We start from the raw sequence: 20,251 nt of genomic DNA on the forward strand, positions 1-20,251 counted from the left end.
TACTCTTTGCGATAGGACTATATACTGCAGCTCCTGCTGGGAAGAAAACCCTAATCACATCAACCTTCTTTCTATCTTCCTTCCTTCTGACAGCAATTTACTCCCATCTTTAACTCAGCCTGGATAAAATGATCTCGTCTTCTAGAGCACCCTCTTTACCTTCCTATTTACTGTTTGCCTATCTATCTCTTCTACTTCCTTGGATACCTCATACAATCACCCCTCCCCTTCCACTAGCCAGCTCCTAATTACCTCTACAAGACTCTCAACTTAACCCATTCTCTGTTAAACCAGTCCATCCTTCCCTGGCAATTGACTGTTGGTTTTGTATCTCTCTATCAACCTCTGCTTACGTTGCCACTCCCATTCCCACAAAAAACTAGGTCTTTACCAACTTAACCTACCACCCTCCTTAAGAAGGAAAAGACCCTTTCCAACTTCTAAATATGCAATCATTAGCCTGCTTCCCCATCTCTGATAGGACCAAGTGTACCCTAACAGGACATGCAATCCAACTATGAATATCATTTTAACTTTCCAAGCCCCTTTATGCATCCAAGGAAACCTGTCATCAGGCCTGCCCCTGGGGCATCTACTACCCCATCAGTGTAATTACACCCTACAACTTCAAGCCCCAGCTGATCATAGTAACTTCTGAGTCACCCAAACAGCTCCATTCAGAAGGCTTGTCCACTTCTCAGGGCCCCCCAAAATCATCACCTCCTCCCAGCTTAACAAACAGTCCAGGTTTCATAATGGCAAACATACTCCCTGCATGACCTTTCACCCCTGGACCCCCTGCAGCAGTGTCCCCACCACTAGTGAATGCCTTCTCATCCTCTCTTTCAATCACTCTCTCGAATGGTTCCTAGTAGATACAAAACGGTTTTTTCTCCAATGGGAAAATAAAACACAGGGAGCCACCCAGTTTGCTTCCAACACCCCTTTCCAACACCCCTTTCCAGCCACTCACTGGAACTACCTTGGCAAGTACTCTAGAAGTATGGGAAAATGAAAACAACAAACTCACACACCTTTTCAACACACACAACCAGTTCCGTCTACCCAGCCAAAATATATTCTTCTCATGTGGAACGTCGACCTATATCTGCCTCCCCACTAACTGGACAGGCATCTGCACCTTAGTCTTTCTAGTCCCAACATTAACATTACCCCAGGAAATCAGACCCTATCAGTACACCTTAAAACTCAAGTCTCTCAGTGCAGAGTCATACAACAAATACCCCTACTTATAGGGTTAGGAATGGCTACTGCTACAGGAACCAGAATAGCCAGTTTACTTCATTATTCTACTACCACACACTCTCAAAGGATTTCTCAGACAATTTGCAAGAAATAACGAAATCTATCCTTACTTTACAATCCCAAATAGACTCTTTGGCAGCCGTGACTCTCCAAAACCTCCTTTCTCACTGCTGAGAAAGGAAGACTTTGCACCTTCTTAGGGGAAGAGTGTTGTTTTCACACTAACCAGCCAGGGATAGTACGAGATGTCACCCGGCATTTACAGGAAAAGGCTTCTGAAATCAGACAACACCTTTCAAACTCTTATACCAACCTCTGGAGTTGGGCAACATGGCTCCTCCCCTTTCCAGGTCCCTTGGCAACCATCTTGCTCTTACTCGCCTTTGGACCCTGTATTTTTAACCTTCTTGTCAAATTTGTTTCCTCTAAAATCGAGGCCATCAAGCTACAGATGGTCTTACAAATGGAACGCCAAATGAGTTCAACTAACAACTTCTACTGAGGACCCCGGACCAATCCGCTGGCCCTTCCACTGGCCTAAAGAGTTCCCCTCTGGAGGACACTACAACTGCAGGGCCCCTTCTTCACCCCATCCAGCAAGAAGTAGCTAGAGTGGTCATCAGCCAAATTCCCAAGAGCAGCTGGCCTGTCCTGTTTAGAGGGAGGATTGAGAGGTCAAGCTGGCTGGGCTTCTGGGTCTGGTGGAAACTTGGAGAACTTTTCTGTTAAGCTAAAGGATTGTAAATGCACCAATCAGCGTTCTGTGTCTAGTTAAAGCTTTGTAAACACACCAATCAGCACTCTGTTAAAATGGACCAATCAGCTCTCTGTAAAATGGACCAATCAGCTCTCTGTAAAATGGACCAATCAACAGGATGTGGGTGGGGCCAAATAAAGGAATAAAAGCAGGGCACCTGAGCCAGCAGCCTAAGCCGCTGGGGACCCTTTCCATGCTGTGGTAGATTTGTTCTTTCGCTCTTTGCAATAAATCTTGCTGCTGCTCACTCTTTGTATCCACTCTACCTTTATGAGCTGTGACACTTACCACGAAGGTCTGCAGCTTCACTCCTGAAGCCAGCGAGGCCACGAACCCAGCAGGAGAAACAAACAACTCCGGATGCGCCACCTTTAAGAGCTGTAACACTCACTGCGAAGGTCTACAGCGTCACTCCTGAAGTCAGCAAGACCACGAACCCACCAGAAGGAAGAAACTCCAGATACATCTGAACATCTGAAGGAACAAACTCTGTATCTTTGAGAACTGTAACGCTCGCCGGGAGGGTCTGCGGCTTCTTTCTTGAAGTCAGTGAGACTAAGAACCCACTGGAAGTAACCAATTCTGGACACCCTGTAACATCATGACAAGTAGATCCTGTGATACTTCTCTAGTTCTTCCACAAAGTGACCTATTGCCATTTATTTAGGTGACCACACCCTGTGGAAAGGGAGAAAAAAGGTATTTCTCAGATATTTCAAGAACTAATTGGCTACAGAGTCTGAGTTGACATTGATACTCAGAGACCTAAGGCAGCATCGTGGCTCTTGGTCAGCATGGGACCTGCAGGAACTAGGTAGTAATAACCACAGTCCTGTCTAAAGTTCAACTCGCAGTGGGCCCCTAGGTCCACAGACTTGCCTGTTGTCGTTTTCCAATTCCTAAGAATGTAAGTGGAATCGATGCATTTGACTATTGGAGTAATCCCACACTGTGTCCCTGGTCTGTAGAGTAAGATTTTTTTATAATTAAGAAGGCCACAGGCCAGGCACGGTGGCTTACGCCTGTAATTCCTGCACTTTGGGAGGCTGAGGTGGGTGGATCCGGAGATCAGGAGATCAAGACCATCCTGGCTAGCATGGTGAAACTCCGTCTTTACCAAAAATACAAAAAAATTAGCTGGGCATGGTGGTGGGCACCTGTAGTCCCAGCTACTTGGGAGGCTGAAGGAGGAGAATGGCATGAACCTGGGAGGTGGAGCTTGCAATGAGCCGAGATCACGCCACTGCACTCCAGCCTGGGCAGCAGAGCGAGACACCATCTCAAAAAGAAAGAAAGAAAGAAAAAAAGAAGGCCAAATGGAATTCTCTGATAGTGTGAGCAGATGATGGAGATTAGTGACCTGAAAGATGCGGGGTTGTTGGTCTCTGTCATTTCTCAGTTTAATTTGCCAGGCTGGTCGCTGGAGAAACCATATTGGTCTTGGGGAATGACTTAAGAGTACCACAGGCTTAACAAAACGGTAGCCATCTGGGAAATTGCTTGCCAATTCTGGTGTTACTGAAAGAGCAGATTAGTCTCAGTTACATGGGATAGAGTCATCAGTTTGCAAAATGTGTTCTTCTTCACTTCAATTAGGAAAAAGGACAGAGGTGGGTGCAGTGGTTCATGCTTGTGATCCCAACACTTTGGGAGGTTGAGTTGGGAGGATTGCTGGAGCCCAGGAGTTCGAGACCAGCGTGAGCAACATAGTGCGACCCTGTCTGTACAAAAAATTTACAAAAAAATAGCCGGGAGTTGTGGCACCCACCTGTAGTCCCAGCTACTCGGGAGGCTGAGGTAAGAGGATCGCTTGAGTCCGGGAGGTTGAGGCTGCAGTGAACTATGATTGAGCCACTGCACTCCAGAGTGACACCCTGTCACAAAAAAAAAAAAAAAAAAAAAAAAAAGAAGGAGGAGAAGGAGAAGAAGGAGAAGGAGAAGGAGAAGAAGAAAATAAGAGAAAAAGGATGAGAAACACTTCATGTTCATGTGAAAAGGACAATGTTCACTTATAGTTTTTCCGGGGGGCTGTATTAGTCCTCCTGCTCTGTTATAACACAGTGTGAAGAGGTATGGACCATTCCCCAGTCACACCAACCATCTCATCAACATCACGCTGCTTGGACGGGATGAGCAAGAAACAGCAGTGCCCTGGAGGCCTTGGAAAGTCACCTGTGCTCTAGAGGGTGGGAGAGAAACCCTATGAAGATCACTGGACAACTCAGTGAAGTTTTTAGGGGGCCATCTGGTCAGGGCCATGCTGGGATATCCTTTTCAAAGAAAAATGCATTTTGACATCTTGAATTCTTCACACAGGAAAAGAAGCATGGTACCTAGTGAGCCACTTTAGAATCTGGTGGCCGCATATTCGACCCTGGGAAAACTGCTCCAGCCCAGGTACCAGGTAACAAAGAAGGCTGCCAGTTTGCACAGCACCCAGAGCGGGAAAGAGCACTGCTTCAGGTCCGGGCCGTGAAGCAACCAGTCCTGCTGCTGGGATCATTGATCAGGCAGAGCCTATGGTTTGGGAAGTGACAGTGGGGAAGGCATGACGTAGTATGAAACTTATGACAAGCTCAGGTAGGAGAATCACAACACAGGCCCCTGTGATTCTGGAGTGAAGCCAGGTCATCCTCAGCAGAGAGTGGCACGCCTTCGGAAACAGTCCCTGTGCATCACTGGGCCCTGATAGAATTGGAACACTTAGCTATGGGACAGCGAGTGGCCATGTGTTCAGATCTTCCATTTATGAACTGCGTTCCATTGAACCTTCCAAGTCCTAAAGCCAATGAGCTCAGAAAGCCCAGTCTAAGATGAAAATGGGGCATCTGGGATCAAATTAGAGCATGGCCAGCAGGCATATGTCAGTTGCACGAGCAGGTAGCCCAACCCCCCCCGCCCCCCGTGCCACTCACTGCAGTTGCACTAGTGAACTTACTCCCTATGACCAGCTCAAGGAGGAGGAAAATGTTTAAACGTTCAAGGTTGATGACCAGCCTGGGCAACATAGCAAGACCCGATCTCTAAAAAAAAAAAAATTGTTTTAATTAACTAGGCATGGTGGTGCATATCTACAGTCCGAGCTACTCAGGAGGCTGAGGAGGAAAGATTGCCTGAGCCCAGGAGCTGGAGGTTGCAGTGATCTATGATTACACTTCTGCACTTTAGCCTGGGAGACAGAGAGATACTCTGTCTCTTAAGAAAAGAGAAAGTTTCAGCTGGGCGCGGTGGCTCATGCCTGTAATCCCAGGACTTTGGGAGGCTGAGGCAGGCAGATCACGAGGTCAAGCGATGGAGACAATCCTGGCCAACATGGTGAAACCCTGTCTCTACTAAAAATACAAAAATTAGCTGGGCATGGTGGCATGCACCTGCAGTCCCAGCTACTTGGGAAGCTGAGTCAGGAGAATCACTCGAACCCGGGAGGCAGAGGTTGCGGTAAGCTGAGATCGTGCCACTGCACTGCAGCCTGGAGACAGAGTGATACTCCGTCAAAAAAAAAAAAAAAAAAAAAAGTAAGAAAATTTCAAAGTTGGTCTATAGATGACTTGGTTCAGTATGTGGGGGCAAGTCAAAAATGAACAGGAGTTGCATTATAGCCACATTCATGGGTGACTGGATGGTGGAAAAAAATGTTTTCCCAATGGGCAAAGCTTTGAGCAGCACACCTGAAGTTGCCAGAGGTGAGAATACATTCGTATGTCTGGACCGTGGCATAGAAGGAAGTGGGCTAAATGATTGGGACAAGGGGTTCTGGAGGAGGGACACGTGCATGAGAAAATGGGAGTGGGCACAAAGCATGAAGATGTTGGTATAGTGTATGAATGCCTAGAAAGCATCCACCCACCATGGAAACAGCACCGAGTAACCATGTAGATAAAATGACTTGACTGATTGACGTTCGTCAGCTTTGTCACCAGCCACCCAGAACTGCCATGATAGGCCCTTGAGCATCATGGCCTTGGTGGCAAAGACAGAGGTTACCAATGAGCCCAGCAGCATGCGCTTCACTCACCAAGGTCTGTTTCACTGCTGCTGTTTTGGAGGGAATGCTCAGCTTGTTGGCAACAGATACCAGCATTGAGCCCTTACCATGGCACCGTTCCCCAAGGGGACCAACAGATGCTGTAGCAGTGAGTTGACTCTATTGGCTCTTCCGGTCTTGGAGGGGCTGGAGGTTTGTCCTCATAGGGATGGGCTCCTCCTCTGGGTATGCGATCACCTCTCCCGCTTGCACAGCCTCAGCTGTCCGGGGAGCTCTAGAAAGTTCATGCTGGCTGTTGAATGGAAACTGGGCTGTATTGAGCCAGGTTGAAGACCAGGAGGCCATGGAGGGAGCTACTGCAATAGCCCAGTTAAGAATTGATAAGAAGTGATGGCTGGGTGACAGTAGAGATGGTGAAATAATAGGATTCAAATTTAAAATAAATAACGAAAAGGTAAACAGTGTGTTATGATAAAAGCTAGCTTTCTTCTAAGGCATCTTAGGCCCACCTCTCTACATTTTAATGGACAATATGTTCTCTCTGATTTTCCTCTGATCCAATGAATCCTTTGATAAGATTGCAAACAATGTTTCAGGGTCTTGCAGTCACAAAGAAAGAAGGGTGAGTATCTAGTGGCATTGTGCCCAGAAAGGGTGTTACTTTTGGCAAAATGAACCAGAGCAGTTTCCAAAGTAGTATTTATTCTTATTAAAATTATGCACACAACAAATGTCTGGGTGAGCCGACTTCTCTAACCCATGTACTAATGTGTGGGTAGGCTTATAATTTGGGGCACTCATTCAGGAAATTCTGAAATTAAGGTTCTTTCAGAAGTGTTGACTCATTCCCTCCACACTTTCTGAATATATCCATTTAACACACTAATTAGTAATTCTAAATTGCATTCTAAATTCTGCAGGTGATTTTCTGATGAAATGTTGCCTTGCTAATTCTGGTGGGTGTTGTTTAGAATTTGCTTCTGCATTGAAAATAGCTTTTATTTTGCTTTTGATAAAAATGGAAACTATTAGAAAAGGTCCATCCAACTGGATATGACATTGTGACTCCATCACAGTCTACTAGTCTATGAGGTTTGCATTCAAATACGGCACTCATGCATGTATTTTTCACCTTTGAAGAAAGCAAGTCCTTGGTATAGAAGAGTTTATGAGAGAATCATTGTTTTTAACTATCTATGTACAATGCCCAAGAAGCATGCATATAATGTACTAGACAGTACACAGGGTATACTCTGTAGAATGTATGTGTTTAATCCACCATTGAGTAGTTTCCTGAGACTGATCAATTTTCTGCCATCAATGCCTACTGCTTGATGTCAAACATTAATTCTAATTTAAAACTAACGATTTCAAAACTTAAACAAAAGTAGATATTCCTCACTAGGAGGCATTTACATAGCTCTTTAAGTGATGCACGAAGAAAGAGTAGGGTTTCTTATATTTTTTCAGATTTGTATGTTGGATGCATGTAGAAAACTTTCATTCTGAAGCGGAGTTTTCAGTGAAGTTGGAAAAAGAAGAACAAAGATGAAGATATCCACTTAGCAACTCTCATCATTTGTGTGTCACCATGGCTTGGGAGAGAGGGATACACATTTAGTATGAAAAGAAGGCTAGGAGGTTAGTGGAGAGTTGGTGATATAGAGGAAGAAGACCTTTTCAAAGTTTGCTTTCCAGAAGAGCACTAGCTTCCCTGGCTTGGCCAATGGGGTGTTTGCTGTTCAGTAGCTATAACTTAAAGTGCTTAAAAACAAAGATTTACTGCTCTTAAATGTACTGAATAAGGCTATTCAGTATGCATGCACCTTTGTTTACAGTTCTTCAGTGTTGAGGTTATAAAACAATATGGACCCTCAAATCTCATGGAAAAACCAGTCTAATGTTGTGTTAGAGAAAAAAGAGAGTGGAGGCAAATGGTTAAATTAGGGACTCTTGAGGGACCAAGTGTCCTATCACGCATGTATGAATTTATGCCATCTATTACTCTCATTGTTTCTCAACTAGAACCTCCCTTTCAGAAGTTTATGAAAGAGGCATTTAAGATTCAACTTTAGAGTAAGATTACATGACTCTTAAGATCCATTTCAGGGCTGGGTGCGGTGGCTCATGCCTGTAATCCCAGCACTTTGGGAGGCCGAGGTGGGTGGATCATGAGGTCATGCATTTGAGACCAGACTGACCAACATGGTGAAACCCCATCTCTACTAAAAATACAAAAATTAGCCAAGCGTGGTGGCACACGCCTATAATTTCAACTACTCAGGAGGCTGAGGCAGGAGAATTGCTTGAACCTGGGAGGTGGAGGTTGCAGTGAGCTGAGATCACGCCACTGCACTCCAGTCTGGGGAACAGAGCAAGACTTCATCCACATTACCCGCCCCCCCAAAAAAAGATCTGTTTCAAAGTCAGGGTTCTATGAAGCCTTAAAAATATTGCATGTGGCCACATTTTGGTTATACTTCTTGCTGCCATAGTCCTTTTATGCCCCTCTCACTTTTTCACAGAAAAAGAAAAAAGGTTTATAAAAGATTTAGATATTTTATTTTCTCCATTAATATTTATTACCTACAAGTTATGTGACACCAAATAGTTTGTAGCTCCTTATCCAGGACCCATATTCCCAAACCTGCAGAGTCAGGACATGTGTTTTGCATGCTGGTATCAATATGATAGTGTATTTGAAATTTCAACATATGGCTAAGAAATCTCTCAAGTCTTCCTTCTCTCCTAAATCTCTCCTTTTCTGGGTCTCCTTGCCTTATTCCCCATCTGTACCTATTTCCATAAAACCCTCCCAGCAGCAGTTTCTTCTGAACCCCATCAACACACACACACACACACACACACACACACATACACACATGTACACATCAACACACGCATGCACACACACATACACACACACACGTATTCACCCATACACACACGTACACATACATATATACACACACGCACATACACACATGTACACATCAACACACGCATGCACACACACATACACACACACGTATTCACCCATACACACACGTACACATACATATATACACACACGCACATACACACATGTACACATCAACACACGCATGCACACACACATACACACACACACGTATTCACCCATACACACACGTACACATACATATATACACACACACATATACACATCAACACATGCATGCACACACACATACACATACACACATGTATTCACCCATACACACATGTACACATACATATATACACACACACATATACACACATATGCACACATGGTGGTATCTCATGATACCACCCTGCAAAACACCGGTGTCCTGATTCTGCAGATTTGAGAATATGGGTCCTGGATAAAGAGCTACAAACTATTGAGTGTCAAATAATTTGTACGTAATAAATGTTAATGGAGAAAATAAAACATCTAAATCTTTTATAAACCTTTTTTTCTCATATTAGGACCGAGATGTTGTAGCAAGAGGAATCTGGGCTCATTAAAGATGGGAACAACAGATCAACTTTTGATGTCCTTCAAAATGGAGAACATTTTCTTTCTTTCTTTTTTTTTTTTGAGATGGAGTCTCACTCTCTTGCTCAGGCTGGAGCGCAATCTCAGCTCAATGCAACCTCTGTCTCCCAGGTTCGAGCAATTATCCTGCCTCAGCCTCCTGAGTAGCTGGGACTACAGGTGCACACACCCACGCCTGACTAATTTTTGTGTTTTTAGTAGAGACAGGGTTTCACCACGTTGGCCAGGCTGATCTTGAACTCCTGACCTCAGGTGATCTGCCAGCCTCAGCCTCCCAAAGTACTGGGATTACAGACATGAGCCACCGTGCCCGGTCCAAAAGTGGAGAACATCTCTAGTGCTCCTTTGGCACAGAAGAGAAACCAAAAGGTTAAAAAAAAAGTCGGTGAATTTTTTCTTTATAAGAATTCAGTTGAAAGATATATCTTGATACTTAGGGCCTTAGGAACTAGAACTTAGGACATAGCATCAATGGATACAGATTTTCAGTTTTAAATAAATTTATTTATTGGTAAGTTTATTCACAGGTGCCATTCTGAATAGCACAGCAGAAGAAAGTTTGTCACAAAGTGTTTTTTTAAGGAAAACTTTTTATTGAAATATATGCATACAGGAGGGTGCATGAATCATAAGTGTATATAGCACATTGAATTTTCACAAAGTTAATGGACCATATCACTGTATCGAGAAAACAGGACATTACCAGGTCCCTAGTCCCTTCTGCCTTGATCCCTCCCAGTCACTGAGTCCTACAAAAAGAGATTGCTCTCCTCATTCCCCTCACCATGGATTAGTTTGGCCAGTTTCTGAGTTTTATATAAATACGATTGTACAGGATGTATCTTTTTCTGGCTCATTTCTTTACTTAATGTTATTTCATGAGATCAATTCATATTATTAACATATAGCAATAGTTTGTTGCTTTTTGTTGCTTTATTGTAATTGATTGCATGATTATTTGCAATTTATTCATCTATTCTATGGTTGATAGACATTTGGGTGGTTTTCAGGTTTTTGGTTTTTGTAAGTAAAGCTGCTATGAATCTTCTTACACACACCTTTTGAGTGTACACATACATGCAATTTTGTTAGGCATTTTTCTCGGTATGGAAGCGCTGGGTCATAGAATATATGTGTTTAGATTTAATAAATACTGCCAAATTGTTTTATAAGGTGATCATACAAATTTATATTCCCACCAGCTGTATAAGAGAATTCCAGTTGTCCCACATCCTTGCCCACACGTGGTGTAAGTTCTGCCTTTTTATTGTTAGCTATTCTATCGGTTATGTGTAAGTATTTCATCTTGGTTTCCATTTTTATTTCCTTCATGACTAATGACTACTATTTCCTCTGTTCATTGACAATTGCGATATTTTGTTTTGTAAAGTGTGGGCTGAATTATTTGTCTGTTTTTCTATTGTACTGTTTGTTTCTTCTCATTGATTTATGATAACGTGGAAGGAGCCTCTAAAACTGCCTCCAGGGACCCTCCCCTGCTGTGTTCACCCCCTTGTGTACCTCTCCTTTGAGTGTGGACCAAATCTAATGACTCACTTCTTTACTTCTTTCTTTTTTCTTTCTTTCTTTTTTTTTTTTTTTTTTGAAATGGAGTCTTGCTCTGTTGCCCAGGCTGGAGTGAGTGGTGTGAGCTCAGCTCACTACAACCTCTGTGCCCCAACCCACCTCTAGTTTAAGCAATTCTCATGCCTCAGCCTCCTAAGAAGCTGGGATTACAGGTGCCCACCATCACACCTAGCTAGTTTTTGTATTTTTTAGTAGAGATGGGGTTTCACCATGTTGGCCAGGCTGGTCTTGAACTCATGACCTCAAGCAATCTGCCCTCAGCCTCCCAAAGTGCTGGGATTACAGGCATGAGCCACCGGACCCAACCACGACTCACTTCTGATGAGAAGAATACAGCAAAAAAAGACATCACTTCTGACATCAAGTTACCAGAAGATAGTGATTTCTGTCTTGCTAGTTCTCTGTCTGTCTAGCTATCTTTATCAATCAATCATCTATTATGTATCATATCTCTATCTATTATCTTTCACTTATCTGTCAGTCTATTGTCTGTCTACCTATCTATCATCTATCTATCTATCTATCTATCTATCTATCTATCTATCTATCATCTATCTATCTTTCATTCTTTCTATCTATCTATCTTGGCGCCTTTGCTCTAGGAGAAGCCAACTGCCTTGCGAGCTGACCTACGGAGTGGGCCACATGGCAAGAAACTGATGTCTCCGGCCAAGAGCCAGAAAGCACCTGATTCCTGCCCATAGCAGCTCTTCTCCGAGTGAGGCCTTGAGATGACCACAGGCCCCACTGACAGCTCAACTCCAATCTCATGGGAGACTCTAAGCCATAGGCACTCAACTAAGCCATGCTCAGGTTCCCGACCCACAGAAACTGTGAGCTAATAGATATTTGTTGTTTTAAGCCCCTAAATGTTGGGGTAACTTGTCCTAGAGCAATAGATGAGGCGTTCTTTGTAGATGCTGGGTAAGAGTCCTTTGGCATTCATATGTATTGCAAATATCTTCCCCCACTCTTGGCTTTCCTTCCCATTCTTGTTTTCTTTAATAAACAAAAGTTCTCAAATTTTTTATATATTTTAATTTATTACACTTTTGTTTTATGGTGAGTGCTGAGGTCATCTGTTTAAGAAATTTTAAGAAATCTTTACTTATCCTAGAGTCTTTATCTTTAATTGCTTCAGTTGAATTGTTATCTTCAATTGCTATATTTCCAAAAGGAAAATTCATCCATCAAAATAGAATATGCTTCCTAATAATCACATTATAATGCATAACATTTATTGAGCAATACTAAGGGAAAAGCACCATGCTAGTTGCTTTGTCTGCATAATATAATTCAGTCCTCACAGGTTCTATGTAGCAGAAGGGGGGTTTAAAACCAGACCTGTATGAGTCCGTTAAAGTCTTTACCATTTGTTATTTATTTATTTATTACTTTCTTGACACAAGTTTGCCATTTTGAAGCCCTGGCTTGTCTGAAGTAGTTTCTGGCTTAAAGGGGAGAAGGAAGGATGAAACTGATCAGTTCACATTGGGTTTTTTTTTTTTTTTTTTTTTTTTTTTTTGAGACAGAGTGCAGCTCCTGTTGCCCGGGCTGGAGTGCAATGCCGCCATCTCAGCTCACTGCAACCTCCATCTCCCAGATGCAAGCAATTCTCCTGCCTCAGCCTCCCAAAGTCCCTGGGATTACAGGTGTGCACCACCATGCCTGGCTAATTTTGTATTTTTAGTAAAGACGGGGTTTCACCATGTTGATCAGGCTGGTCTTGAACTCCTGACCTCAGGTGATCCACCCACCTCAGCCTCCCAACGTGCTGGTATTACAGAAATGGGCGACCGCGCCCAGCCCAGTTCACATCTTAAAACACATTGACCTTGTGTGTGTGTCTCTTGGTTTCTGCACAGTAGTTCAAGTTGTAACAGAACATACACTGAGCTTGAGGCATCCTGTCTTCTTGTCTACAGGTGAACATTTTGTAGTTATGTGAACTTGGATAACAACTTATTCAACCTCTCTGAGTGTGTTTTGCATTTTTCCTAAGCACCCAGCATTTCGCCTTTTCAATGGTGCTCTGAGTTGCTGCAAGGGAGTTTCTGGGAGAAGCTTTTGTGAAACAGATCAACAGCATGGCCTTCTTGCTAGGAAGACAACTGTCTCCCTGGAGGCTCCTAGCAGATCCTTCTCCCCACCAGAGCATAGTCAAAGAACAAGAATATATCCCTAGGCTTGGCTAATCAGAATCTCATTCTGGTAATACAATGGGGTTATGCAGAATTGGAAATTGATTGGTTTTATTTCATTCTTTCTAGTCCAATTGACAGACATTCAAGTAGTTCCTGTCCCATTTCCACCTCTGTGGCAAGTATATTGTGAGGATTGAATTATATTATGCAGCTAAAGCAATTAGCACTGCCTTTCTCTTAGTAATTGCTCAATAATGTTATGCATTGTGTTGTGATTATTAGGAAACATATATTCTCTTCTGGTTAATGAGGATTTTTTTGACAATACTCACAATAAAACACATTCTGTAGCTCAACTTTTATGCACTTGATATCTGTATTTGGCAAACCAGGCAAGCTCCTTGGGGTGTCTGATTTATGCTTTAATTCATATTCTTCATTACAACCAAGGGCCTTGTCTCTAAGTAACCAAGAACATAGAATGCAGAAAACCTTAGCATAACTAGAAACAGTGATTAAGAAACAAATTTTGAGGATACCTGTAAGTCTATGAGCTGTTTAGTCTTCCTATAAACTATGGTATTTAGTGCCTGTCAACAATTTGATAAATATGGGTTTAATAATGGAATGTTCTCATTCTGAATATCCTATTGGGTCTTAGGTGTTAACTTCTTTGACTTAAGTCTTTATAAATTATTTGAACAGAGCCTTTCAGGGTCAGGATGATTATACGACCTGTTTGTATGTAGGTCTCTATATAATTTTTTTATACAAATACTCTCAGAGCAATTGTATTTAGCCTCTCCTGTCTTGTCTTTACTTTAAAAAAAAAAAATCAATAGCTTTAGGGGTACAAGTGGTTTTTGATTATATGGATGAATTGTAGAGTGTGAAGTCTGGGCTTCTATTGGGCCCATCACCTGAACAGTGTACATTGCACCCAATAGGTGGTTTTTTTAATCCTTCACACTCCTCCTACCCTCCCCACTTCTGCATCTCTGATGTTCATTAGCCACTCTGTATGCCTGTGTGTTCCCCATGCTTAGCTCCCACATGCAAGTGAGAACATGCAGTGTTTAGTTTTCTATTCCTGAGTTACTTCACTTAGGATAATGGCTTCCAGTTCTATCCACGTTGCCACAAAAGACATTATTTCATTCTTTTTTATGGCTCAGTGGTATTCCATGGTGTGTGTGTGTGTGTGTGTGTGTGTAGAGAGAGAGACATTCCATGGTGTATAACATTTTTAAAATCCACTTATCGGTTGATGGGTACTTAGGTTGATTCTTTATCTTCGCAATTGTGAATCGTGCTGTGATAAACACAGGAGGGCAGATGTCTTTTTAATATAATGACTTATTTTCCTTTGGGTAGATACCCAGTAATGGGATTGCTGGATCAAATGGTGGATCTGCTTTTAGTTCTTTGAAAGATGTCTATGCTCTTTTCCATAGAGGCTGTACTAATTTACATTTCCACCAACAGTGTATAAGTGTTCTGTCTTTTCTAAAACAGAATGGGGAGTGAGGAAGATAAACAGCCCTAGAGAGAGGATGAAGAAGAGAGATGAAGGCTAGGCAAGAGGAAAGCCCTTGATCCTTGTAGCTCAAGGGCTAGGCATGGTTACACTGCTTTCTGTGGCCTGTCTGCCTCAAGCAGCCCTCTCCTTAGGCTGGGGTTACTGATACTACAGCAGATCATCCGGGATGCTTGTTGGTCAGGACGTGCTGACACCTTTCTGAGGAGAGGTAGGGGCAACCCACAGACAGGCCAGAGGGAGAACTGGATCCACAGTACGTCATTTGGGAGTGACCTGGGGAGAGGTGGAGAATGAGATGCCCCTCAAAGCTCATGCTCTACCTAGACACTACTTAAAACTCACTCAGGACATAAAACACCAAATAGAACAGAGCAAAAAAACAAGTGCCTGTCCTTTGCTGGAGCACTGACTCTGCCATGGTTCTATCTTTCACTTACTCTTTGGTCTGAGGCATGATGATAAAATCCCAAGCCATGCCTCATACCTCTGCAGGACATACCTCATATGTGAGCACCAGTATGAAGTTCAATTTGGGAATCCCAGTCTTAGGCTATGACTCAAGCAGAGGGAAATTCCAAGCTTTTCTTGCAGAGAGGTGGCTCAGCTTTAGAGACAAAGAGCAGGGGCGAGGGGAGCAGTGACCCCAAGTCTCTCCTGCAGCTGTTTCTCTCCTGACTGGCCACGATCACAGGTTCCTGCTCACTCCTTTTGGACTGTAGCTCCCTCTGAACCTGACCTCTAGAACTCTTCTCTACAGTTAGCTCTATCTAGATTTGGACATATCCCTTTCCCCTTTAAAAATAAGAGTTTAGGCCAGGTGTGGTGTCTCACACCTGTAATCCCAGCACTTTGGGAGGCAGAGGTGGGAAGATCACTTGAGGCCAAAGAGATGAAGACCAGCCTGGGCAATATAGTGATACCCCATCTCTACAAAAAATTTAAAAATTATCTGGGTGTGGTGATGCATGCCTGTAGTCCCAGTTATATAGGGAGATGAAGTCAGAGGATCACTTGGGCCTGGGAGGTTGAGGCTGCAGTGAGCCGAGATTGTGCTACCACACTGCAGCCTGGGTGACAGAACAAGACGCTGTCTCAAACGAGCAAACAAACAAAAAATAAATAAGAGTTCACATACATTCTTTAGAACACAATGAAGAACAAAATTGGGAATTTTCCAAAGGAAATTGATTAAGACCCTAATGTACGTAAAGTAACACTTTCCCAGAGTGACTACTAACTTGTAGAAATAAATATTCTATATCTCAGGTAAGTTACAATTTGATCACACGTTGGCTCAGCAGGAATATTTGCCCTTTTCCCCAACATACTTCTCTGGCTGAAATGCTGAGCTCCACGCTTGGAGCTCCACGTGAAATGCTTCCACGCTGGTGGAAGTTGTTCTGGTGAGCTTTTCCTTCCTCTTAGTGCCTGGTTCCTAATTTCTTCTGCAGACACAGCTCCTGGTCACCCACTCTGCTTCTTTACTGTGCAACGTACTCATGTTGCCACCACCCTGCTCACAATGAGTTCGGCTCCGATTCTTGGCTCCTGAATGAGATCTGAGAAGTTCCTTTTCTTGATTTTAAGCCATTGGCATTGGATCTTTAAGCCACCCATATAATACAAGTTTCTAAGGACCCAAAGACTTTTAATCCCTACTTTTGGCTGACCCAATTCTTACTGTCCTGGCTAATTAGTCTAAATCAGAGTCCCCCGGAGGGCTTGTTACAATGTAGAATCCTGGTCCCCACTGCCGGCGCTGCCATGAGAATCTGCATTGTAGCAAGGCTCTCAGGCACTGTGTAGAAGTCTAAACTATGCCGTACACTTGGTACTTATTAAATGGAGGCACTTAATATGCCAGTAGTGCACCAGGGAAACATAAATGGCAATTTAAAACACGATTTTTGTATTAAAATAAACATAGGTATATTACGGGGTAGAATACACAACTCACAAAACTTTTCAAGTTAAAACAAGAAGCTATGAAGTAATTTCTGGTTTATAGTAGGTAATTTCAAACTGTGCCCACAAGGATTTCGGCATGTGCAATTATCACCATCCTCCCTTTTGAGTAATTATGCTGGAAGGTCTGGGAAGCAGGACTTCTTTACCTGTTTCTGAAACTTAACATCTGGGCCTGATTCCATTAATCATAATGTAGCTTTAATAGTGGCTGTGTCTTTCCCAAGGGACAGCACAGGCAATCTTCATGTCATAACCAGCAAAAGACTTCTCTTTTAGTTGAAAATTTGGTCATCTTATTGGATGACTACTTCCTGTTCCCTGTTTCAAGCCTGAATTCTCAGTGACGGTGTCTTCTGTAAGTTCTGATGAGATATTTCCCTGTCCTCTCCTCTACACCTCCATCTCCAGAGAGCTGGCTTTGTTTTTTTTTTTTTGTTTTGTTTTTTTGTTTTTTGTTTTTTTTGTTTTTTTTTTTTTGAGATGGAGTCTTGCTCTTTCATCCAGGCTAGAGTGCGGTGATCTCAGCTCACTGCAACCTCCGCCTCCCAAGTTCAAGCGATTCTCCTGCCTCAGCCTCCTGAGTAACTGGGATTACAGGTGTGTGCCACCACACCCGGCTAATTTATGTATTTTTAGTAAAGACGGGGTTTCATCATGCTGGTCAGGCTGGTCTCAAACTCCTGACCCTGTGATCTGCCCACCTTGGCCTTCCAAAGTGCTGGGATTACAGGTGTGAGCCACTGCGCCCTGAGTTTGTTTGTTGTTTTTTTTTCCAAAACCTGATTTTCCTCAGGGTTACAGTAGAAAGCATTTTATGCATGCGGTAGTAATAAGAGAACACCAAGAGAAGGGCTGTCCTCTATGCTCTCACAAATAACTGACATGTTTCCTTAGAGAATTTGGTTGATTCTATTGTGCTGAACATCTAAAGAGACACAGAAACAAGCAAAGAGGCCTCAGAGATGAAACTAGAAATGAGTAGCCTACCAATTCCTTAGAAGACCATAAAAGATGCAGAGAAAAACTTGTGGAGTTATTGGAGGTAAGCGCATAGGAATGCATGAAAAATCATATTTGAATTTTGGTGGTAGAATCATACCTGATAAAATCCCTTACCAGCAACCACTGTTGTTAAAGGTTCCCAGCTCTATAAGATGGGAGAGAGCAGAAAAACCTCAGTTGTTATTTTAGCATCTCAGTACACTGACAACAGCCTTAAAACATCATTATTATGACTTCTCTTATAGGTTAGGAATCGTCTCTGGAACTGTGTAGGAACTTCTTCCTGAGCAGAGCTGACACTGGTGATGAAGTGGGGTCATAATGAGAGAATTGTAAGGGAAACTGGTTGCAAATGCTGTACTTGTTCAGTTTATTTGGTCTTGCTTTAAAACAGTTCAAATGGTAAAATCTCTCCTCAGTCACCAAGGAATCGTAGCTATGGCTAAGTAGCTGTGAATTTGAGAAGGAAATGTTTTATAAAGAACGCTTTCATAGGATGCACCGGTTTATGGCCATGTTAGGGCTGACGTAGTAACCGGGGTTGCGTGAGAGGTACTTGCATGCCAATTTATGCCTCACTGCAGGGAAAGGGCCAAAATATCAGAATTTCCTTCCCTTGCTATCATTACCATATCTGCCTTCTCCCTGTGCACATAAAGTATATGCCCTGAAAATGTTCAACCCTTTTATTTATTTATTTATTTATTTATTTATTTATTTATTTATCTGAGACAGAGTCTCATTCTGCCGCCTAGGCTGGAGTGCAGTGGTGTGATCTCTGCTTGCTGCCACCTCTGCTTCCCGGGTTCAAGTGATTCTCCTGCCTAGGCCTTCCAAGTAGCTGGCATTACAGGCATGCATCACGACACTCAGCTAATTTTTATATTTTTAGTAGAGACAGGGTTTTGCCAGTTGACTCTGGAAGGTAACTGGATCAAGACCACTCCCTTTATTTGCCTTTTTTTTTTTTTTTTTTTTTTTTGAGACAGAGTCTCATTCTCTCGCCCAGGCAAGAGGCACGATCTCGGCTCACTGCAACCTCAGCCTTCTGGGTTCAAGCAATTCTCCTGCCTTAGTCTCCCGAGTAGCTGGGATTACAGGTGTGCACCATCACACCTGACTAAATTTTGTATTTTTAGTAGAGATCAGGTTTCTCCATGTTGGCCAGGCTGGTCTTGAACTCCTTTCTTCAAGTGATCCACCCGCCTCACCCTCCCAAAGTACTGGGATTACAGACATGAGCCACCGTGCCCGGCCTCAGCCCTTTTATTCTGATGTATATGAATTAGATTGGAATTTTATGGTAGTTTATAAAGTAATTTACATTTTAGAAAATAGGCTCCTCGGCTCTTAAAGAAACAGTTGAGGGTCATTTATAAGGACAGAGCGGGATTATGTATTGATGGAATTTTCTCTAGAACTAAGAAAATAGACATTGTCCTGAAAAGGTGATATGGGGAAATGATTTTCCAAGCTTTGGATTTTTTTAGCATTAGAGCACATTGTCTGGCCAGGTTTTGGAAGCTCAAGAAATGCTCAAAATGTTGCTTATTTTGTGGGAAATAGCAGGTTTGATACAGCCTTTCCCTTAACATCTTTGCTATGTAGTTTTGAAACTGCATTACTGGTGTTCCTCCTCAAAGTAGGGTGAATGCAATTCCATGGGCAAAATCCTGCCCAGGCCTAATAATAGATGCATAAAATTCTAACATCCTTGGGATTTTCACATGATTGTCAGAAGGCAAAACAGAAGATGACATAAGTTTAGCGGATATGAATTTTTGGAGTCTATTTTCAATATGATCTTTAATATCTCAAATGAGATAACTTCATGGCTGTTTATACTCATTATTTAGTAACAAATAATCAGAGAAAAGCTCTGTGAAGGAAAACTGTTCATTTTGAGTAATAAGCTGGAGCTTAAAGGAAACAACTTTCCTAGCTGTTCTCACTTGCTCTTGAGAGGACTAAACCTCCTGCAGGAGATGAAACTGTGAAACATTAACCCACCAGGCTGCGCAAGTCACCTGAGTTTGCTGAAGGTGCATGGAGATGCCAGGGAGAACCCTCCTCTGTCAGAGGAGAGGTTTTGTAAAATGCCAGCTAAGGCTTTTGGTATCATCTATTAAAATAGCAGTGTTGGCTGGGTATGGTTGCTCACGCCTGTAATCCCAGCACTTTGGGAGGTGGAGGCATGTGCATCACTTGAGGTCAGGAGTTCGAGACCAGCTTTGGCAACATGGGGAAGCCCCGTCTCTACTAAAAATACAAAAATTAGCCAGGCATGGTGGCACATGCCTGTAATCCCAGCTACTCAGGAGGCTGAGGCAGGAGAACTGCTTGAACCTGGGAGGGGGAGGTGGCAGTGAGCCAAGATCACACCATTGCACTCCAGCCTGGGTAACAGAGTGAGATTCCATCCCCCCAAAAATAAAAATAAATAAAACATAAAATAGTAGCG

The 20,251-nt window shown here is 42.9% G+C and overlaps 1 long non-coding RNA gene across 1 annotated transcript in view; it reads left to right on the top strand.

Annotated features, from left to right (window-relative positions):
* LOC139356111 (uncharacterized) overlaps positions 1–7,832 on the top strand; it is a 31,266-nt gene extending 23,434 nt beyond the window's left edge. Inside the window, exon 4 of the long non-coding RNA XR_011607504.1 lies at positions 7,479–7,832. This is a non-coding gene — a long non-coding RNA (uncharacterized lncRNA). The remainder of the gene's footprint in view (positions 1–7,478) is intronic.
* The last annotated feature ends 12,419 nt before the right edge of the window (positions 7,833–20,251 follow it).

This window comes from Macaca nemestrina, chromosome 9 (genome assembly GCF_043159975.1).
Source record: "Macaca nemestrina isolate mMacNem1 chromosome 9, mMacNem.hap1, whole genome shotgun sequence".
NCBI lineage: Eukaryota > Metazoa > Chordata > Mammalia > Primates > Cercopithecidae > Macaca > Macaca nemestrina.